The following is a 17,294-nucleotide window of genomic DNA, read 5'->3' as shown; positions in this document are numbered from 1 at the left end:
CAATGAGATGTACAAGACACTATATTGAAAACAAACTTTACAACTTGTGGGGAGGGAGGAGGGAGGGAGGAGTTGGGGAGGTGGGGAGGGAAGGGATTGTAGGGGAAAAGCAAAGGAGGAGGTAACAATGCTCGATAGGAAATGTACTCATTACCGTAGCTATGTAACTGTAACCCCTCTGTGCAGTATTTCTACAATAACAAACATACATAAGAAAAATTAGCCAGTTAGAATGTTATAGCCTCCGACCCCTGGGATTAGGCATGGCCAGTGGAAAAAGGGTTAGGAAGAATGGACTTCCCCATACACGTAGAGAAAACATATCTCCACCTATTTAGGCAGCTCGTCCACAGTAACGTTAAGATCCCTACATACAGCACACACCAAAGCACAGTAGCAGGCATGTCATCTAGCCTTCAGGTTGGCAGTTATTTCTGATAGTAACCTTTCTTCCTTGTCTGTTGGGATCAAGACCATCTGAAGCAATGCCACGTCTCTTTCCGGGTTTTATGAGAAACAGAAGCAAGACCTAAATGATGAACAGTCACTCCAGGGCCACTAAATTCTCCCTCCTAGGCTTTCCTAGATCCCAGGAGCCACACCACATTCTCTGTACGATATTCCTTTTGCTGTATTGAGTGTCATTCCTGGGAAACACGATTATCATGATTGTGTTGACATACGCCTGTGGTCCCCCATGTATTTCCTCCTTGGCCACTTCTCTGTCCTGGAGATCCTGCTCACAACTATAACTGTTCCTGTGAAACTTTGGGGTTGCTGATCTCTGGAACCCAGAAAATACCTCTGAATGGCTGTATTGTCCAACTTTTCCTGTATCTCTCTCTCTCTGGGGACCGCTGAGCTTTGTCTTGCTCAGAGCCATGGCTGTGGACTGTTTTGTGGTTGTCTGTAACCCTTTGAGGTACAACGTATTCATGAGCAGCTGCACCTACATCTGCATGGTAACTGTGTCATGGGTATTTGGTTCCTTTCTGAAATCTGGCCAGTCTATGCCACCTTTCAATTCACTTTCTGCAAATCACATGTTAAATAGTCCATTTTTACTGTGACCGAGGACAGTTGCTCAACCTCTCCTGTGATGACACTCTTCTGACAGAGTCCATCCTTTTTCTAATGGCTGTTTTCATTATCATTGGTTCTTTGAGCCCTGCAGTCTTCTCCTACATCTCCATCATCTCCATCATCTCCAAGATCCCCTCAGCCTCTGGCCGGAGGAAAGCTTTCTCTTCCTGTCAGGACCTCCATCACAGTCCTCTATGAGCTTTTCATTCAACCTATTAGACTACGATTTCCATTTATAATTTAGATAGTTTTGTTGCCATGATACCTCCTTTTGCTTCTTGAGTAGTGTCTGTTTTCGTTCTTTGAATGTATTTACTATGTCTTCTTTAAAGTTAAATGTGACCTCGGTCCACTCCCATATGCAGATTCTGTCATCTACATTTCCTCCTGTGGGCTACATATTCCCGTTTCTTTGGGTTTGTTCCACATTTTGTGGCAAGGTAGACATTTTAGAGAGTGAGTTGTTCATTCTGAATAGCGGTACCTGATCTAGAGAGGTTTGGGCTTGTAGCTTTCTAATCAGTCTGACTAATGTCTTGGATGGACTAGCTTAGTGGCTCCCACTTCCCTCCCCGAGCGCTCTGTGCTGTCTCTCCCCTGGGAGCACAGACCCACGCACCTACACAGCATCCTGAGGTGACACATCCACCTCCCAGACCCCACTGAAGGCCAGATGATGGTTCTACTGTTCATATCATGTCTAGAGCCACATGCCACTTCACAGGCCTGTCCAACCAAGTTCTGATTCCTTTTCAGAGTTAGTTTGGCGGCCAGAATTCGAGAGTTGTTCCCATTCAAGGAAGACATTTCCACTGTATTTGATTCCGGTGTCCTGCATCTTGTATATACATTTTTCTAATTTGGGGAGGGGAAGGGAAATAACAAAATGCTGAAACAAAGATACAGGTTGACCCATTGTAACATGAGACATACAAGACACTATGTTGAAACTTTACAACTTGGGTGGGGGGGAGGAGGAGTTGGGGAGGTGGGGAAGGAAGGTATGGTAGGGGGAAATCAAAGGAGGAGGTAACAATGCTTGATAGGGAATATACTCATTACCTTACTCATGTAACTGTAACCCCTCTATACAGTGTCTTTACGATTAAAACATTTATATATAAAAAAGGAAGACATTTCATTCTCTCTTCCTTTGGATCTCTCCATTACCCTTTGTAGTCTATAATCTGTCTTGTAGTTCTTATGAATTTGTCATCTTCCTTTCTTTGGGTGGGGGGGGGGGCAAGCTTTGCGTTCAAACATTCATTGTTTCTGAAAGCACCCATGGACTTGAACTTTCCCAAACTCTGTTGTAAATAAAGGCAGTTTTTTAGGGCTTTTGGTTTTGTGCCTTGGATTTTCCACTGGGCAAATTATCTAGAACTGAGGGTGGGCACGGTGATGGAACTTTGTATTCATGACACTTCTGCTTTGGTTGCAAGGTGCTAGGCATGGAAATAGTTTCTTCTTGGCTCATCTCCTTTGGAGTGGAACTTCCACCATATGGGCAGTGATGATTGGGGGCCTGCATTATCAGAGAGCCTGAGATGGAATTTCTGCACCACGAGTGAGGAGTGGGTAGAATGAAGGAGCCTCTGGCCTCATCTCTCTCCTCTCCTGGAAATTAGCGTATGCACCATGTAGCTGGGGAAGGATTGAGAAGTTCTGCCTACCTACTGCTTCTAAGAAGATACTATCTATAGCTCTCGGTGGAAGCTGGGGGACACGGAGCCCAGTGTTCTAGCTGTACATCCCTGGAAGGGGACTTTCCACCACACAGAGCTAGGAGGAGGGAGAAAGAAAGTGAGTTATGGCTCCAATGTCACCGACTCACTGTTCTTACCAAGTTTTCATAAATAAATGTTGCGTTTATGCCATTAGTATAAGGTCAAGAGTTTTTAAGTGTCTTTCTTTTTTAAAATGTTCACTGTTGTTATAAAAGTGATGTACAAGCCGGATGCCAGTGACTCACACCTGTAATCCTAGCTACTCAGGAGGCTGAGATCTGAGAATCATGTTTCAAAGCCAACCTGAGCAGGAAAGTCTGTGAGAATCTTATCTCTAATTAACCACCAGAAAACTGGAAGTGGCTCAAGTGGTAGAGTGCTTGCCTTGAACTGAAGAGTTCAGGGACAGTGTCCAGGCCCAGAGTTCAAGCCCTATGGCCGAAAAAAATAAAATAAAAATAAAAGTGGTGTACAGAGGGGTTATAACGCAAGTCAGGAAACTAGTTCATTTCTTTTTGGACAATGTCAGCCTCGCACTCTCTTTAAGTGTCTTTCTTAAATAATAATTTCCAATAATACTTCAGTGTCCAGAGAGTCTTCAGGATTCTACCCATAATCTGAACTATTTAAATCATGCACCAGTAGTTCCAATATTTGGATCAATTCTCCATTGACTTCTTTTTTTTTTTTTGTCCGGTCGTGGGGCCTGAACTCTGGGCCTGGGCGCTGTTCCTCAGCTCTTCAGCTCAAGGCTAGCACTCTACCACTTGAGCCACAGCGCCACTTCCGGCTTTTTTGTTCTGCTTATGTGGTGCTGAGGAATCGAACCCAGGGCCTCATGCATGCAAGGCAAGCACTCTACCACTGAGCCACCTTCCCAGGCCTCTCCATTGACTTCTATTGCTCTTTTCTGAAATTGGATGTTCCTCCCCCTTCCCACTTTTTCTTCTTCGTCTTCATATTTGATTTTTTAACCTAAATTCTATACACTGTATATAGGACACTCAAGTCTGAAGCAGACAGTATTTCCTCCCAGAAATGCCCAATATTTTCCTTTGATCTCGATAAAAGTTTAAGGAGTTCTGCCAATCCTGTCAGAAAGCTGAGCTGAGTTTAGATATTTGATCATCTTCAGTGAACATTATGCTTTAAATTTCTTTAGGTGGACTCAGAGTATTTAAGCTGATATAAATGCTAGTTTCAACACAAAATAATAAACCTCTTAATATAATATTGCAAGATATTTAAAATATTCACAGTGACTTTTACATCAATCTTTCCATGGTCTAGCTAAATAAATAATATTTATATCTGGATAATCTCTTAATTCTTTGGTCATTATTTCCAATATGCTGAGACAATATTATTTTATCCAAACAATTTGTTCACTGACCTTTCTTCTGAATATATTTCCTGTTATTCTCAAGGCCACGAAGGTGTACAGTTCAGCATTGTCTGGAACAATTTCCAACAAAACTGTACAGGTATACACATTATCTCTCCTCTCTCTCTCTCTCTCTCTCTCTCTCTCTCTCTCTCTCTCCCCTTCTCCCTCTGCTCCTCAAACTTTGTGCCAGTCCTGGTGCTTGAACTCAGAATGGAGGCACTATCAGTAATCTTTTTTTGCTCAAAGCTAGTACTCTGCCACTTAAGTCCCAGCTATTTGGGGAGTTAGTTGGAGAGAGGAGTCTTATGGGTCTTCTTGCCTAGGCTGATTTCAAACTGTGATTCTCAAACCTCAGCCTCCTGAGTAGCTAGAACTGTAAGCGTGAGCCACTGATGCCTGGCTTGCCCATGAGCTCTTAATCAACCTAAACATCCAGGCAAATTTTTCCATAGAGTTAGAACTAGATACCATTCTGAGTTTTATACCTGTTTTCTCTCTCTCTTCTTTCTTTAGCCCCAGAAAGACTTTGGCACATTCTTTTTGGAATAAGACAGAGGGGACAACCCTTTTTCTTTTAACTTTTGCTTTTACCTCATACACTTTTTGAGACAAGATGCTAACTGAGCCGAAGCCCTACACCTGCAAGCAGTTGAACAATGTCTTTATAACTTCTTTGAAAATGTCCTTGATGTTGGCACTGTCTAGTGACTTAAGCCAACTAAATCTGTCTACTAGACTTCTCTCACACTGAGGGTCATCTCTTAGGTGACTTTTTGGGAGCTCCTGGTACTCTCTCACCGTTCCTTCTAGAAAGCCACTGTTGTGCCCGGCTTCCAGCAGCTCACAGCTTTCCCTTCTACACAGCATTGCTCTTGGCTGGACAGGAGCCAGCTCAGGAGAGAGGCTTACATTCCACTTTTTCCTAATGAAAGCCCACACACCAAGACAGGATGATGGACAGTGACACAAAAAGTCATTTGATTTATTTCACCATGAGGCCAACTCTTTGGAGCAGTTTCCCCCCAAACATCCCACTGGGCAAATCACCTCATCCCTTGATTAGTATTTTAAGTGTGCTGAGATTGCACGGTCTTCAACTGAGGGAACAGCTTTGGTCAGCTTTCTTTACTTGTTGTGTATTCTTACAGTAAATGATTTACATAAGAATCTCTGTCTCAGGTAGTGTTCTAGGACCTTCAGTCCATGCCATGGATAGCAGAGGTGTCTTGAATGCAGATCTGAAGATAGGTCGAGATTCTGCAGCCAGACATCAATGGGTATTCCATCACTAGAGAGACCGATAGACCCTTGGACGAGTAGATGATGAACAAATGAAATATTAAGATTTTTCTCTCTGGTTTGCTAGTGTTTGAGAGGTCCAGGGAGGTAGTAACTGTGAGGACAGTAGAGCTTGGAGGGTATTGCTAAGCACTGTTGCTGGGATGATACAGCGCTAGACATAGCCCTATGTGCAGCAATGCATGAGAGTCAGTCAGCAATGTATTGGTCTGTTTTCTTTTGTCATAACAGAGGACTTGAAACTGGATACTTTATAATGATAGATTTCTTTTGCTCACAGTTCTGTAGGTTCATGAGCATGACCCTAGCATCTGCTCCACTCTGGTGAGGTTCATGGTAGTGGCATCAAAAATGGAGTGTGTGCAGAGAGGGGTCACCTGGTAAGGCCAGGAAGCAAAAGGAAGAGCCAGGATGTCCCAGATAGCTTGACAATGTACCAACCGGTTCTCCCATGGAGCCACGCACTCTGTGAGGCCAACCTTGGTGGTCCCCTTCTGACTTAATTAACCTTGGGATAAAATTTCTGGGTTGATGCAGTTGAAACCTTGAACACCAGATTCCTCTGGAAATCCTCTGCCTGAGGAAATCATTAGCTCTCCTATTGGAAGACATGGGCCCGGCCGCTCTCCGATGTTAGGAATATGTAGGGCTCAAATAAGATAGGTACCGTGTTTCCCTGCCTGAAACTCTCCAGCCATTTCTTCACCTTCTACCAGATTCATACATAGAGTTGATTCTCAGCATACCAGGAAGAGGTAAGGCTGCTCACAGAGTGGAGATGTTACACACCGAACTCCTGAGAGCATTTGAAGCCCTCCCTGATACAATGCAAAGAAGAGGGGATGGTGGATCAAAGATGTGGTTGGAATATGAAGCTGAGTAAGAGGGTGTGCATAATTTAATGCTTTAGCAAGGAGTATAGAAAGTGATGCTATTTGCTGACTCATGGGAGTTTTGCAAAAATAATAGCTTTTGTTAAAGTAAGTAGCAGTGCCAAAAATTACCTTGTAAGACTATAAGAAAGGAACAAAACACTTAGAAAAATAATGTTGACATACAGCTGGTCTGGTAGCTCACAGCTATAATCCCAGTTCCGTGGGAGGCAAAGATCAGGAGAATTATGATTTGAAGCCATCATAGGTGCAAGTTAGCAAGACTCCTTCTCAACCAATAAAGCTGGTTAAGATGCGTCACTTGTCACTCCTATTAAGAGGATCTGGGTCTATAAGCTGTCCTGGGGATTAGGGGTGTGGTGGGGAGAGACAGAGACAGTGATAGCTTATTTGAAAAATAACTAAACAAAGGTTTGGGGAACGGTTCAAGTGACAGAGAGCCCGTCTTCTAAATGTAAGGCCCTGAGTTCAAATCCCAATGCTGAAAAAAATAGTAGAAAAGTAGCAATACACATACTCTGTAAGACAGAAAACCCTCTCCGCAGAGCAGAGTTCTCAAAGCCTGGAGGACACTGTGTGTTGCAAGGTAAATTGAAGAAGTGCTCTTAAAGGGGCCGTCAGAGGAGAGAGCTCCTGTGAGGAGCTGCTGGAAGTGGGTACCCTGACAGCAGAGGATGCATAACAGCACTTAATTCAAAGGCTAAGGATGTGCATCAAGAAAGGCTGGAAAGGCAGACTGAAGGTGGCCGAACAGCATGGCCTTTAGAGATGGCTAAACACACGGTGTTCGGTGTTCATGGAACAAGATGGATGGCCACCTACCAGAGTGCTGTGTGTATTCCTTCTCCAATCTAAGAGTGAAGGAGGAAGCTGGGCATCGGGGGCTCAGGCCTGTCATCCTAGCTACTCAGGAGGCTGAGATCTGAGGATCAGAGTTCAAAACCAGCCCAGGCAGGAAAGTCTTTGAGACTCTTATCTCCAATGAACCGCCAGAAAACTGGAAGTGGCGCTGTAGCTCAAGTGGTAGAACGGAAGAGCTGAGGGACAGCACCCAGGCCCAGAGTTCAAGCCCCACGATTGACAAAAAAAGAAAAAAAAAAAAGAGTGAAGGAAGGCTGGAGGCGCTCACCCCACTGGAAAGTCACTAAACTTGGCCCAAGTTTGAGCCAGCTCTCCGACCAAGGATTCAGGCATGCAAAGGAAGCTCAGGCACCGGATGGAAGACTCTGACACCACACTGGGTTGACTGAGTGAGTAGGGAGTCCCCAGACTTGACCCAATAGGCCATCACCCATCTTTGTGGAAGGCCATCACCGGAGGAAAGGAGATTCTCAAGTATTAGAGCACGGTGGTAGGTAATAATATGTATTAGTGTCCAGGAACTGAAAACACCATCTGTGGCCCCTTACCAGAGAATACAGAGGAATGAGCTTATTGAGTACTTTATTTATAGTTCCTCACAGTGGTTCTACAGGACCCTGTAGTTTCTGCTGCCTCTCTGCTCTTTTTTCCTTTCTTCTCCATACTGCTTCTTCCCAACTTCTCTCCTTGCTCTTTGCCTGTATTTCTCTCTTGCTTTCTCTCTGTCTCTTTCTCTGTCTCTCTGTGTCTGTCTCTGTCTCTCTCTGTGAGAGATGGAGAAAGATAGAGAGGGAGAGAGAGAAAATAGATACTTTGCATCAGATATTATGGCAGGAACTGAGAATTCAATGCTCACCTGTCCATACATGCAGAGAGAGAGAGAGAGAGAGAGAGAGAGAGAGAGAGAGACAGAGACAGAGACAGAGAGACAGAGAGACAGAGAGAGACAGAGGGAGAGAGAATGGATATTTTCCTTCAGACATTACACTGGGAACTGAGAATTCAAGGCTCACCTGCCCATCAAAGAGCTCAGGAAGGGAGAGGGAGAGGGAGAAGGAGAAGGAGAAGGCGAGGGAGAGGGAGAAGGAGAGGGGGAGGGGGAGGCCCGTGGACACACATTGTAACCAGCCCCTCCTCACATCCTGCTTAGCCTGGTCTAGCATCCCAGAAGAACGTGCTAGCCAGCCAGGGTTCGGGGAAGAGAGGCAGCTCCTCGGAATCAGTGATGTTTGACTTCATGTTTGAAAGGAAGTGATTGTTATCAGGCATAAAATGGGGGCTCCCTTGTGTCCTTGTGATCATTTTCAACTGGGATCTGGCTTTCTTAAACGTTAATCTCTGGCATGCATTTGTAGTCTTGTTCAGTGAACTCTTTACAGAACACCAGGCTGGTGTTAAACCAACCATGAGGACGTTCAGAAATCTATCTTGAAAGCAAGAATATCCCCCTCAGGAGCTTGGATTGCAAAGGTAACTGGCTGGTTTCGGCCCTGCTCTTGTATTTCTCTCTCATGGATGAGCTGTTTTCAGGTCCCCATAGAATACTCTAAAAGTTGAGCAGAAAAACATTCTGGTCAGAGGAGCTGTACTTGCTGGAGTAGATTTCCCCATGGCCCAGATTGCTGGACCTGAATCTCATCTTGCTCTTGTAAGATGGTAAGTGGGAAAAGGTGCAATTCACCGCCAGGCTTGGTGCCAGCTCTGTGCTGCAGATCGAGTCAGATGACTTGAGATCAGATAGCCCATCTCACCGTCTTTTTTGGGTTTTGCTTCTTAAAATTGGAGGAAATTGGGAGTATAAAAATTAAAGATGCAAGTATTTATTAGGCTGTCAATCAATGTTGGTGGTGAAATGACCATCAGAGATCATCGATCATCTATATGTTCTCATGTGCAAATCATCATCCAAGCTCATCTGGTTTAACTGGGGTTCATGCTGGAGATTAAAGCTGGTTCTTCCAAATGGAAGACTCAAGAGATAGACGTGCAAGGGAGGGGATCTAGGCAATTAATAAGGATGGGGTCAGATGGATCTACCTGAGCAGCCTGGCGACTGTGGTTACCTGTGCTCCCACACTGGATCCATTGCTCTGTAAGTGGGAAGCTCAAGACCCAAACCAGGTTAAGAGAGAAAGGGCTGCTGTTTCCCATGTGTGTCCCAGAGTTAATATGTGTGGGGAAGCTTAATCCACGAAGTCATCTATTAATGGCATTTGAATGGGGGCGGGGGCTTTTGAGATGCAATTAGGGCTAGGGTAGGCCCTCATCGTGGTATTAGTGGCCTTAAGGGGAAGAGAGACTCAAGCTAGATTGCTTGTTTTGCTTCCTTGTGTGATACAAGGTCTAAGACAGCAAGGAAGACCTCCAGGAAGCTATCCAGAGGATTTCCTAGACTCCCAAACTCTGAGGTGAATAAATCTTAATTCTTCATAAGTTACCCAGACTTACATATTTTGTTACAACAGAAAAGGAACTACAGTAGGAGCAGAGCACTGCTGGTGCTGTGATTTGGGAGTCTGTCGATACAGAGAAGTGATGTTGCTGGTGGTGAGTGATGCTTCCGGAATATTATACATGAGAGAGCTGGACAGCAATCCAGTTCTGCAGTAAAGTTTACACAGAAACACTTTGAAAGAAGCTGGGCAACAGGATTAAGGTATTCATATGTAGAGATTAAAAAAGAAAGAAAGTTAGTAGCATGTTGATTTACACCTTCTTATCTTGTGTGTGCGTGTGTGTGTGTGTGTGTGTGTGTGTGTGTGTGTGTATTATGTTTCTGATTCTTTCCCTTGTGCCTGGCACATCATGTGTCTGTGCACATTTGAACGGGAAGCTGGAGAAGTGAGGAGGGTGGAGAGAAAAGAAGTGCTAAGTGTCAAGACAGCCCAAGACAAGACAGAGGAGAAATGAAAGCAGATACAGAGATCAGAAGAAAAGACAACATCCTGAATCAGGATGTTTTCCTACTTGCGTAATTTTTAAAATCATGTTTAAGTAGTTGTCCAAACAGGTCCCGATGTCAGTTTAAAAGTACCGTGCATCATGATCCATGTCTATCATTGTCCCGTCTCTTGTCTGCCTCATGTATCTCCTCCCCTTACGCAGCTCCGTTTCCGTGTGTATGCATTGGATATTGGAACTGCATTCACCTGCCATTCCTCTCTCCCCTTGTCTGCACTCCATCTGTTTGGCCTCCCCTCTTCCCAACAATATGTTTCAGTTTCCTAGTATTCACTTTGTTACAGTGTAAGCTGTTCAAAGAATAGCTGCACTATTCTCCCGCATTAATCACGCTTTTAGTATGTTTGTGCACATATGCTTATGATCCAATGTATGTTTATGCATACTATATTTGAAAGATGAAGGAGAACATGTACTGTTTCTGTCTTTGAGCCTTACTTCACATAATTCTTCCAAGTCCATTCATTTCTTTGCCAATGATCTATTATTCTTCTTGATGAGTAAGTAAAATTCCATTATATGTAAGCCACATTTTCTTGATCTACTCTTCCACTGTAGGACATCTGGGCTGTTTCTGTAACTTGGCTGTGGTGAGTAGTGCAGTAGTGAAATGAGTATACAAGTATCTTTACTGTATGCTTATTTGTAAGCTTTTAGATAAATGCCCAGGTGTGGTACTGCTAGGTCATAGAATAATTTTTTAAAGAGTATTTCTTAGGAAGTTTTACCTTTATTTTTGACATTAGTCCTGGAGCTTGAACTCAAGTCTTAGGCACTGTTCCTGAGCTTTTTTTTTTTTTCTTCATGGCGCCTGAATCCTGGGCCTGGGTGCTGTCCCTCAGCTCTTCAGCTCAAGGCTACCATCCCTGAGCTTCTTTTGTTCAAGGCTAGCGCTGTACCACTTGAGCCATAGCTTCACTCCCCAATTTTTTTGTAGTTTAGTGGAAACAAGAGTCTCATAGTCTTTCCTGCTTGGCTGGCTTCAAACCATGACCCTTAAATCTCATCTTAATGAGTAGTTAGGAGTACAGGCATGAGTCACTGGTGCCCAACTTAAAGTATGCTTTTTAACTTATAATTTCCAACTTTATGATGGTAGGAGAGGAAAATGCTTCAAATTTTGAATGAAAATGCATGGGCAATGTCCAAGTATGAGCACTCTGTGTTCTGCTAAATGAAATAAATCCTTTGGAAATACTGCTGATTTTGTAATTTTGTCTCATATGATATTTGTTTTTATAGTAATTATATGATTTTTAAAAAGCAGGAATAGTTGAAAAATAAACCCTGCTTTATACTTTGAGTGTTAGGTGAGGTTCTCTGTGAGCACTGAACAGGGCTTGGTAACCAGGATATGAAGCCTCTTTCTGGGCTACAGCACACCAGCCCAATTATGTGATAAGAGGCACAGATTACACCCTGCAACACATCCACAGCATGCAAAGTGGCTCCTGTGCTTTCTGCAGATGTGTGAATACTCAGAGCACAGATGAGGACCCAGCCCCGGCTGTTCAACTGGAACCTGCACTGTGTCAAATCTCCCGTTTCTTTGAATGCTGTTCACTACACTGGCCAGAGGTAATATGGAAAAATTCTGTTTGTTATTATATTTACATCATTTTTCAAGTTAGTTTATTGCTGTGAGCCATTATTGCTACTGCCCACCTTCCAAGGAACTAGAACCTACAGAGGCCATGTTGAGAAGCTTCAAGAGGCCTGTGTCTTCTCAGAGGTGTGTCTCCACCGCCACCTCGTGGCTACTCTAAGAAGTGCAATGGGGATACTCGAAGGATGGGGGGAGGAGAGAAAGGGGAGAAGAGAGAGAGAGAAGGAAATGGGAGGGGGAGGGGAAAGGGAAAGAGGAGAGGGGAGAATTTCTGGAAGCATGCTCTGTTGGGGATGTTAAAGGGAAAAGAGAACCACAGCAAATGCTCATCTCCAGAGCTGAGGGGGTGGGCTGTAAAGGGGGGAGGGGGAGTTAGAAAATCTTGGAGACCAATTTCTGAAAACTTGAAAATATGAGTTATTTGTAAAGTATATCAAATCCCCAAATATTGTTCAAGAGAGATCCATTCAACAGGCATTCATTTCCTGGAAATATTAAGTTATTTCCACGACCAGGAAAATTCAGGTTAACTAATTTTGAAAAGCAGGAATGAACTATGGGTTTAAGAGAGACAAATAACTTAAGGAGATGCAGAGTTATATTAATTCCATCCAGAAATGCTGAGAGGCAGAGGAAAGGTTATTGAAATGGTTAGCCAAACAACAACAACAACAACAAAACCCACCAAAAAGAAAAAAAGAAAACAACCAAAATCTCAAACCCTAAGATTATTGTGTCAGGGAAAAAAAACCCTGTTCCGAGGGTATATTTAGCTGAGATACTATAAATACATTTGTGGTCTCGTGGGGGATTACAAAGAGTGCATACATATAAACTGCTCTCCCTGAACGCACAGAGGGCCTGCAAGTCCCAAGAAAAACCTCTGAGAATCCATTCCCTGGAGGCCTGTCCAGGTGTTTCCCTGTCTCATTTCCACCAGGACCAGGTAAATTCAGAGCAGCGGGCTTTCCCCATACAGGTGTTCCATAGACCCAGGGTCCACAATCTGTATATTTGGCCAGCCACAGAGAGAAAACTTGTGAGAGAGAAGCTCGTGTTGGTGTTGAACACTTACGGACTTTCTCTTCTCATTTCCAGAACAACGGCAACTATTCACAGGGAATTCTCATCACCTTTGCTCATTGAGGGATGAGTTACAGGACAGCAGGATCTGTGTAGGTTGCATGTGGACAGCACACCTTGTGTTACTCACCGTCTTCTGGAAGCATCGTGTTATAGGGATAGAGGGCTGCCTGCGTTCCATTCTAGGCCCAGGATAAGGAAAACAGGGATTCTGAGATTGAAGACCTAGGAAGTCCTGAAAAAGCCAAGATGAGATTCACGTTCGAGTCTCTGACCAGATCTTGTTATTCTCATCACATTATGTCTCTTTACTTTGAACCATGTGCATTTAAACTTTTTAGCTTCCTTAAAATTGCATTTGCTTATTAGTAAATTATTAATAAATCCATGTGAATTTTAGAAGTTTAAAATGTACTTGCTCAAGGCACTAGCTGTTACCAAGGTCTTCTGTATCTTTCCAGAGTATAGTATAGCCATGTGCATGATTAAATATTGGTAGGGCACATGTGGTTTAAGAGATGTTGGCCAGACACGGTGGCTTATGCCTGCAATCCTAGCACCCTGGAGACTGAGGCAGGAAAAATGTAAGTTGGAGGCCAGCCTGAGCTACATAGCTAGCTATATAACAAGACCAACCTCAAAAACGAATGACTAACATCAAAAGAATCCCATTTCCAGCAGTGTAACAAAGTTTTATTTGCAAAGAAGTCACAAGAAGCCAGGTGCTGGTGGCTGATGCCTGTCATCCTAGCTACTCAGGAGGCTGAGATCTGAGGATCTTAGTTCAAAGCCAGCCCAGGCAGGAAAGTCTGTGAGACTCTTATCTCCAATAAACCACCAGAAAACTGGAAGTGGTGCTGTGCCTTAAGTGGTAGAGCGCTCGCTTTCAGTTGAACAGCTGAGGGACAGCGCCCAGGCCCAGAGTTCAAGCCCCACAACCAACAACAACAACAACAAAAAAAACAAAAACATAATTTTGAATTCAACTAAAAAATTATATTAAGTGAAGTAAGCCAGGCGCAAAAAAACATAGGTCCCATGCTTTCCCTTATTTGCGATAACTAGTATGTGTCTGAGACAAGCAGAAACGGTCAGATAAGTTGATGTTAGGTGAAATGAACCCCAAGATAAGAATTCGAATGTTTTTTCTTTCTTACAATTGTTTCTAACATATTTATAAGATGATTTCTTTGTTGCTTTGTATGTCCTTCCCCCACGGTATAACCCCTGTTTTCACTGTATTTGATATTGGTATACTTTGCGGAAGGGAAGGGAAAAAACAAATTGTTTAAATAGGGATACAGGTGGGCCCATTGCAACAATGAGATATACAAGACGTTATGTCAAAAAATGAACTTTACAACTTGGGGGGGTGGGAATGGGGTGGGGGGCCCGCGGGGAGATGGGAAGGGATGGGAAGGGGAAACAAAGGAGGAGGCAACAATGCTTGATAAGAAATGTACTCATTACCTTGCCCATGTAATTATAACCCCTCTGTACGGTATTTTCACACACATACACACAAAACCAGACTATAGCATTTTCAAAATAAATTATTTTAGGTTAGCATTTAATTATTTGAATTTTAAAAAATGATCTTTAAGTAGTTGTAGGAAGGGTTCCAATTCAGCGTGTTAATATATGGTGTCAATTCATCTTGACCAGTGTCACCTTCCATCATTCTCTCCATTTCTCCCAACCCCACCCCAGTTGAAAGGCTTTGAGTCATTACTAAGTAGAGTTCTAAAATGACTTCTTAAATATACTCCAAACTTGTATTTGTTTCCTCGTAGAAAGCTTCAAATAATCCAGAGCCTGTCTCCCTTGCCTTTCTTTTATTAAAAATGTTCTTCTTTTTCCCAAACCTGTTTCTTGGTTATTAGATTGACCCCTAGCCAACCAACTTAAATCAGTTAGAGACTTCCACATTGAAAGAGTCTCAGTCAAAACTATCAGTGTAAATGCCTTCCTCCCTCCCTCCCTCTTCTCCTTCCCTCCTTCCCTCCTTTCCTCCTTCCCTCCTTCCCTCCTTCCCTCCTTCCTTCCTTCCTTCCTTCCTTCCTTCCTTCCTTCCTTCCTTCCTTCCTTCCTTCCTTCCTTCCTTCCTTCCCTTCTTCCTTTCCCCCTTCCCCCTTTCTTCTCCCTTCCTTCCCCCTTCCTTCCTTCCCTCCTTCCCCCCCCCTCTCTCTTGCTCAGCAGTTTTGCTTTCAGCTGGTCAACTGGAGATAACAGGGATTTTTTTTCTGCCTAGGCTGGCTTTGGACCACAATCCTCAGCTCTCCTTCTCCTGAACCGACAGAATTTTAGTTTCTGGCTGGATTTTATTTCTGATTATATTATAGGCAATTATATTATAGATGGCCATTTCTTTACCAAAATGCCTTGAAGTTTTAAAAACGTTCCCAAACTCGTTTCCCACATGTTGTTTTGTCAGCACCGAGTCCGGTTCTCACATGCTAAGTGAATCAGCTTGCTCTGCTTCCAGTACATTTTGGTGAGAGGTCCCATTTTTAGCCAAGTCACAGCTGAGCGTTCCTGCCAGCTAATTAGTACTTGTTCTTAAATTGGGTAGCTCCAACCTAAGCTAGTAGATGAGTTGCGATGTTCCTTCTCTCCACCCTCCTACAAACAGCCAAGCAGTAAAATGTGAGCCTTCCCTTGCTTCTCCCTTCGTCTGCTCCAGGCTTTAGTTCTGTCCTCAAGAATTCAGCAGCACTCGGAGTGCTTAAGCAAATCTTGCTGTGCTGACTTGAGCAGTAATAGAATGCTTTCTTTCAAATCCTCTGCTTCGTTGCCAAGCAACCATTAATTTATTGCAACTAACTAGTTTTTAAATTATATGCGATAGTTAGCTATGACAATGTTTTTCATATCTGTAAATGCACAAGACACTGGCCAGAGAAGAATACACACACTGGCTTTACAGTATCAAGCAAAAACAAAACCCCAACCAAATATAAAAGAAAATCAACAACAACCACAAAACAAGCCCCCAAAGCGCGGCATGCCGTCTGACTGTAATCATCACTCTGACAAAGCTCCTGATGTGCTCTTCAGTTCAGAGGGCCCAGCCACAGTTTCCCTTGGTCCCCTGACTTGGGCAGCATATCATGGTGACAGAGCAGGTAGAGAGAAGCAGGGTCTGAGACCCACTGTCAATCCGAAGTCTTTGCAACTGATTTGTGAGAGGAATTTGGGGAAAGTTTTGAGCTTACTGGGTGATTCTTTCTGGTGGGAGCTCAGAAGACTAGAAGGCAGCGAGGCATGCAGACAGCGAAGCCCAAGCTCAAGAGTCACAGAATGGGAACAAAGTCCCGATTGAGAGCTGGCATAATGTTGCATTGTGACAAAGAATCTGTCTGCATTTTTGTCCATGTCCTAAGACTTTGAGTGAGGCTGACTTTAAACATAGTGGACTAAGAATTGAGTGGGGGCAGGAGAGGAAATATCAAGACAGCATAATATTCAGGCTATGGTGTGGCTATTGCTGGCTTCTTTTAGCCAAGCTTATAGTGAGAATGGGGAGGGAAAACAGCAAAGCAGTAAGACTTTAAAAACTTGCAGATTTATCTTGGGGTTCATTTCACCTAACATCATCTTATCCGACATTTTCTGCTTGACTCAGACATATACTAGTTATTGCAAATAAGGGAAACCATGGGGCCTATGTTTCTTTGGGCCTGGCTTACTTCACTTAATATAATTTTTTCCAAGCTTTTCCATTTTCTAACAAATGAGGCATTGTTATTCTTTCTGATGGAGGCATAGAATTCCATTATGTATATATACCACATTTTCTTGATCCATTCATCTACTGAGGGGCATCTGGGTTGGTTCCATATCTTAGCTATGGTAAATAATGTTGTAATAAACATAGTTGTTCTGGTAGCTCTAGTATGGTCTTGTTTGTGATCATTTGAGTAAATGCCCAAAAGTGAGATTGCTGGGTCATAGGGAAGCTCCATGTGGAGTCTTTGGAGGAACCTCCATACTACTTTCCAAAGTGGTTGAACAAGTTTACACTCCCACCACCAATGCAGTAGGGTTCCCTTCTGTCCACATCCCTTCCAGCATCTGTTGTTATTAGAGTTCTTGATTATAGCCATTCTAACTGGGGTGAGGTAGTATCTCAATGTTGTTTTGATTTGCATTTCTTTTATGGCTAGAGAGGTTGAGCGATGCCCCTCAGTAGATGAATGGATCAAGAAAATGTGGTATATCTACACAATGGAATTCTATGCTCCATCAGAAAGAATGACATTGCCCCATTTGTTAGGAAATGGAAAGACTTGGAAAAAAATTATATTAAGTGAAGTAAGCCAGGCCTAAAGAAATGTAGGTCCCATGGTTTCCCTTATTTGCAATAACTAGTATATGTCTGAGACAAGCAAAAA

The sequence above is a fragment of the Dipodomys spectabilis genome, unplaced genomic scaffold (genome assembly GCF_019054845.1).
Source record: "Dipodomys spectabilis isolate Male_0828 unplaced genomic scaffold, ASM1905484v1 ptg000034l, whole genome shotgun sequence".
Classification (NCBI taxonomy): Eukaryota; Metazoa; Chordata; class Mammalia; order Rodentia; family Heteromyidae; genus Dipodomys; species Dipodomys spectabilis.
The sequence above is the reverse complement of the archived record's forward strand: the minus strand, read 5'-3'. Positions refer to the sequence as shown.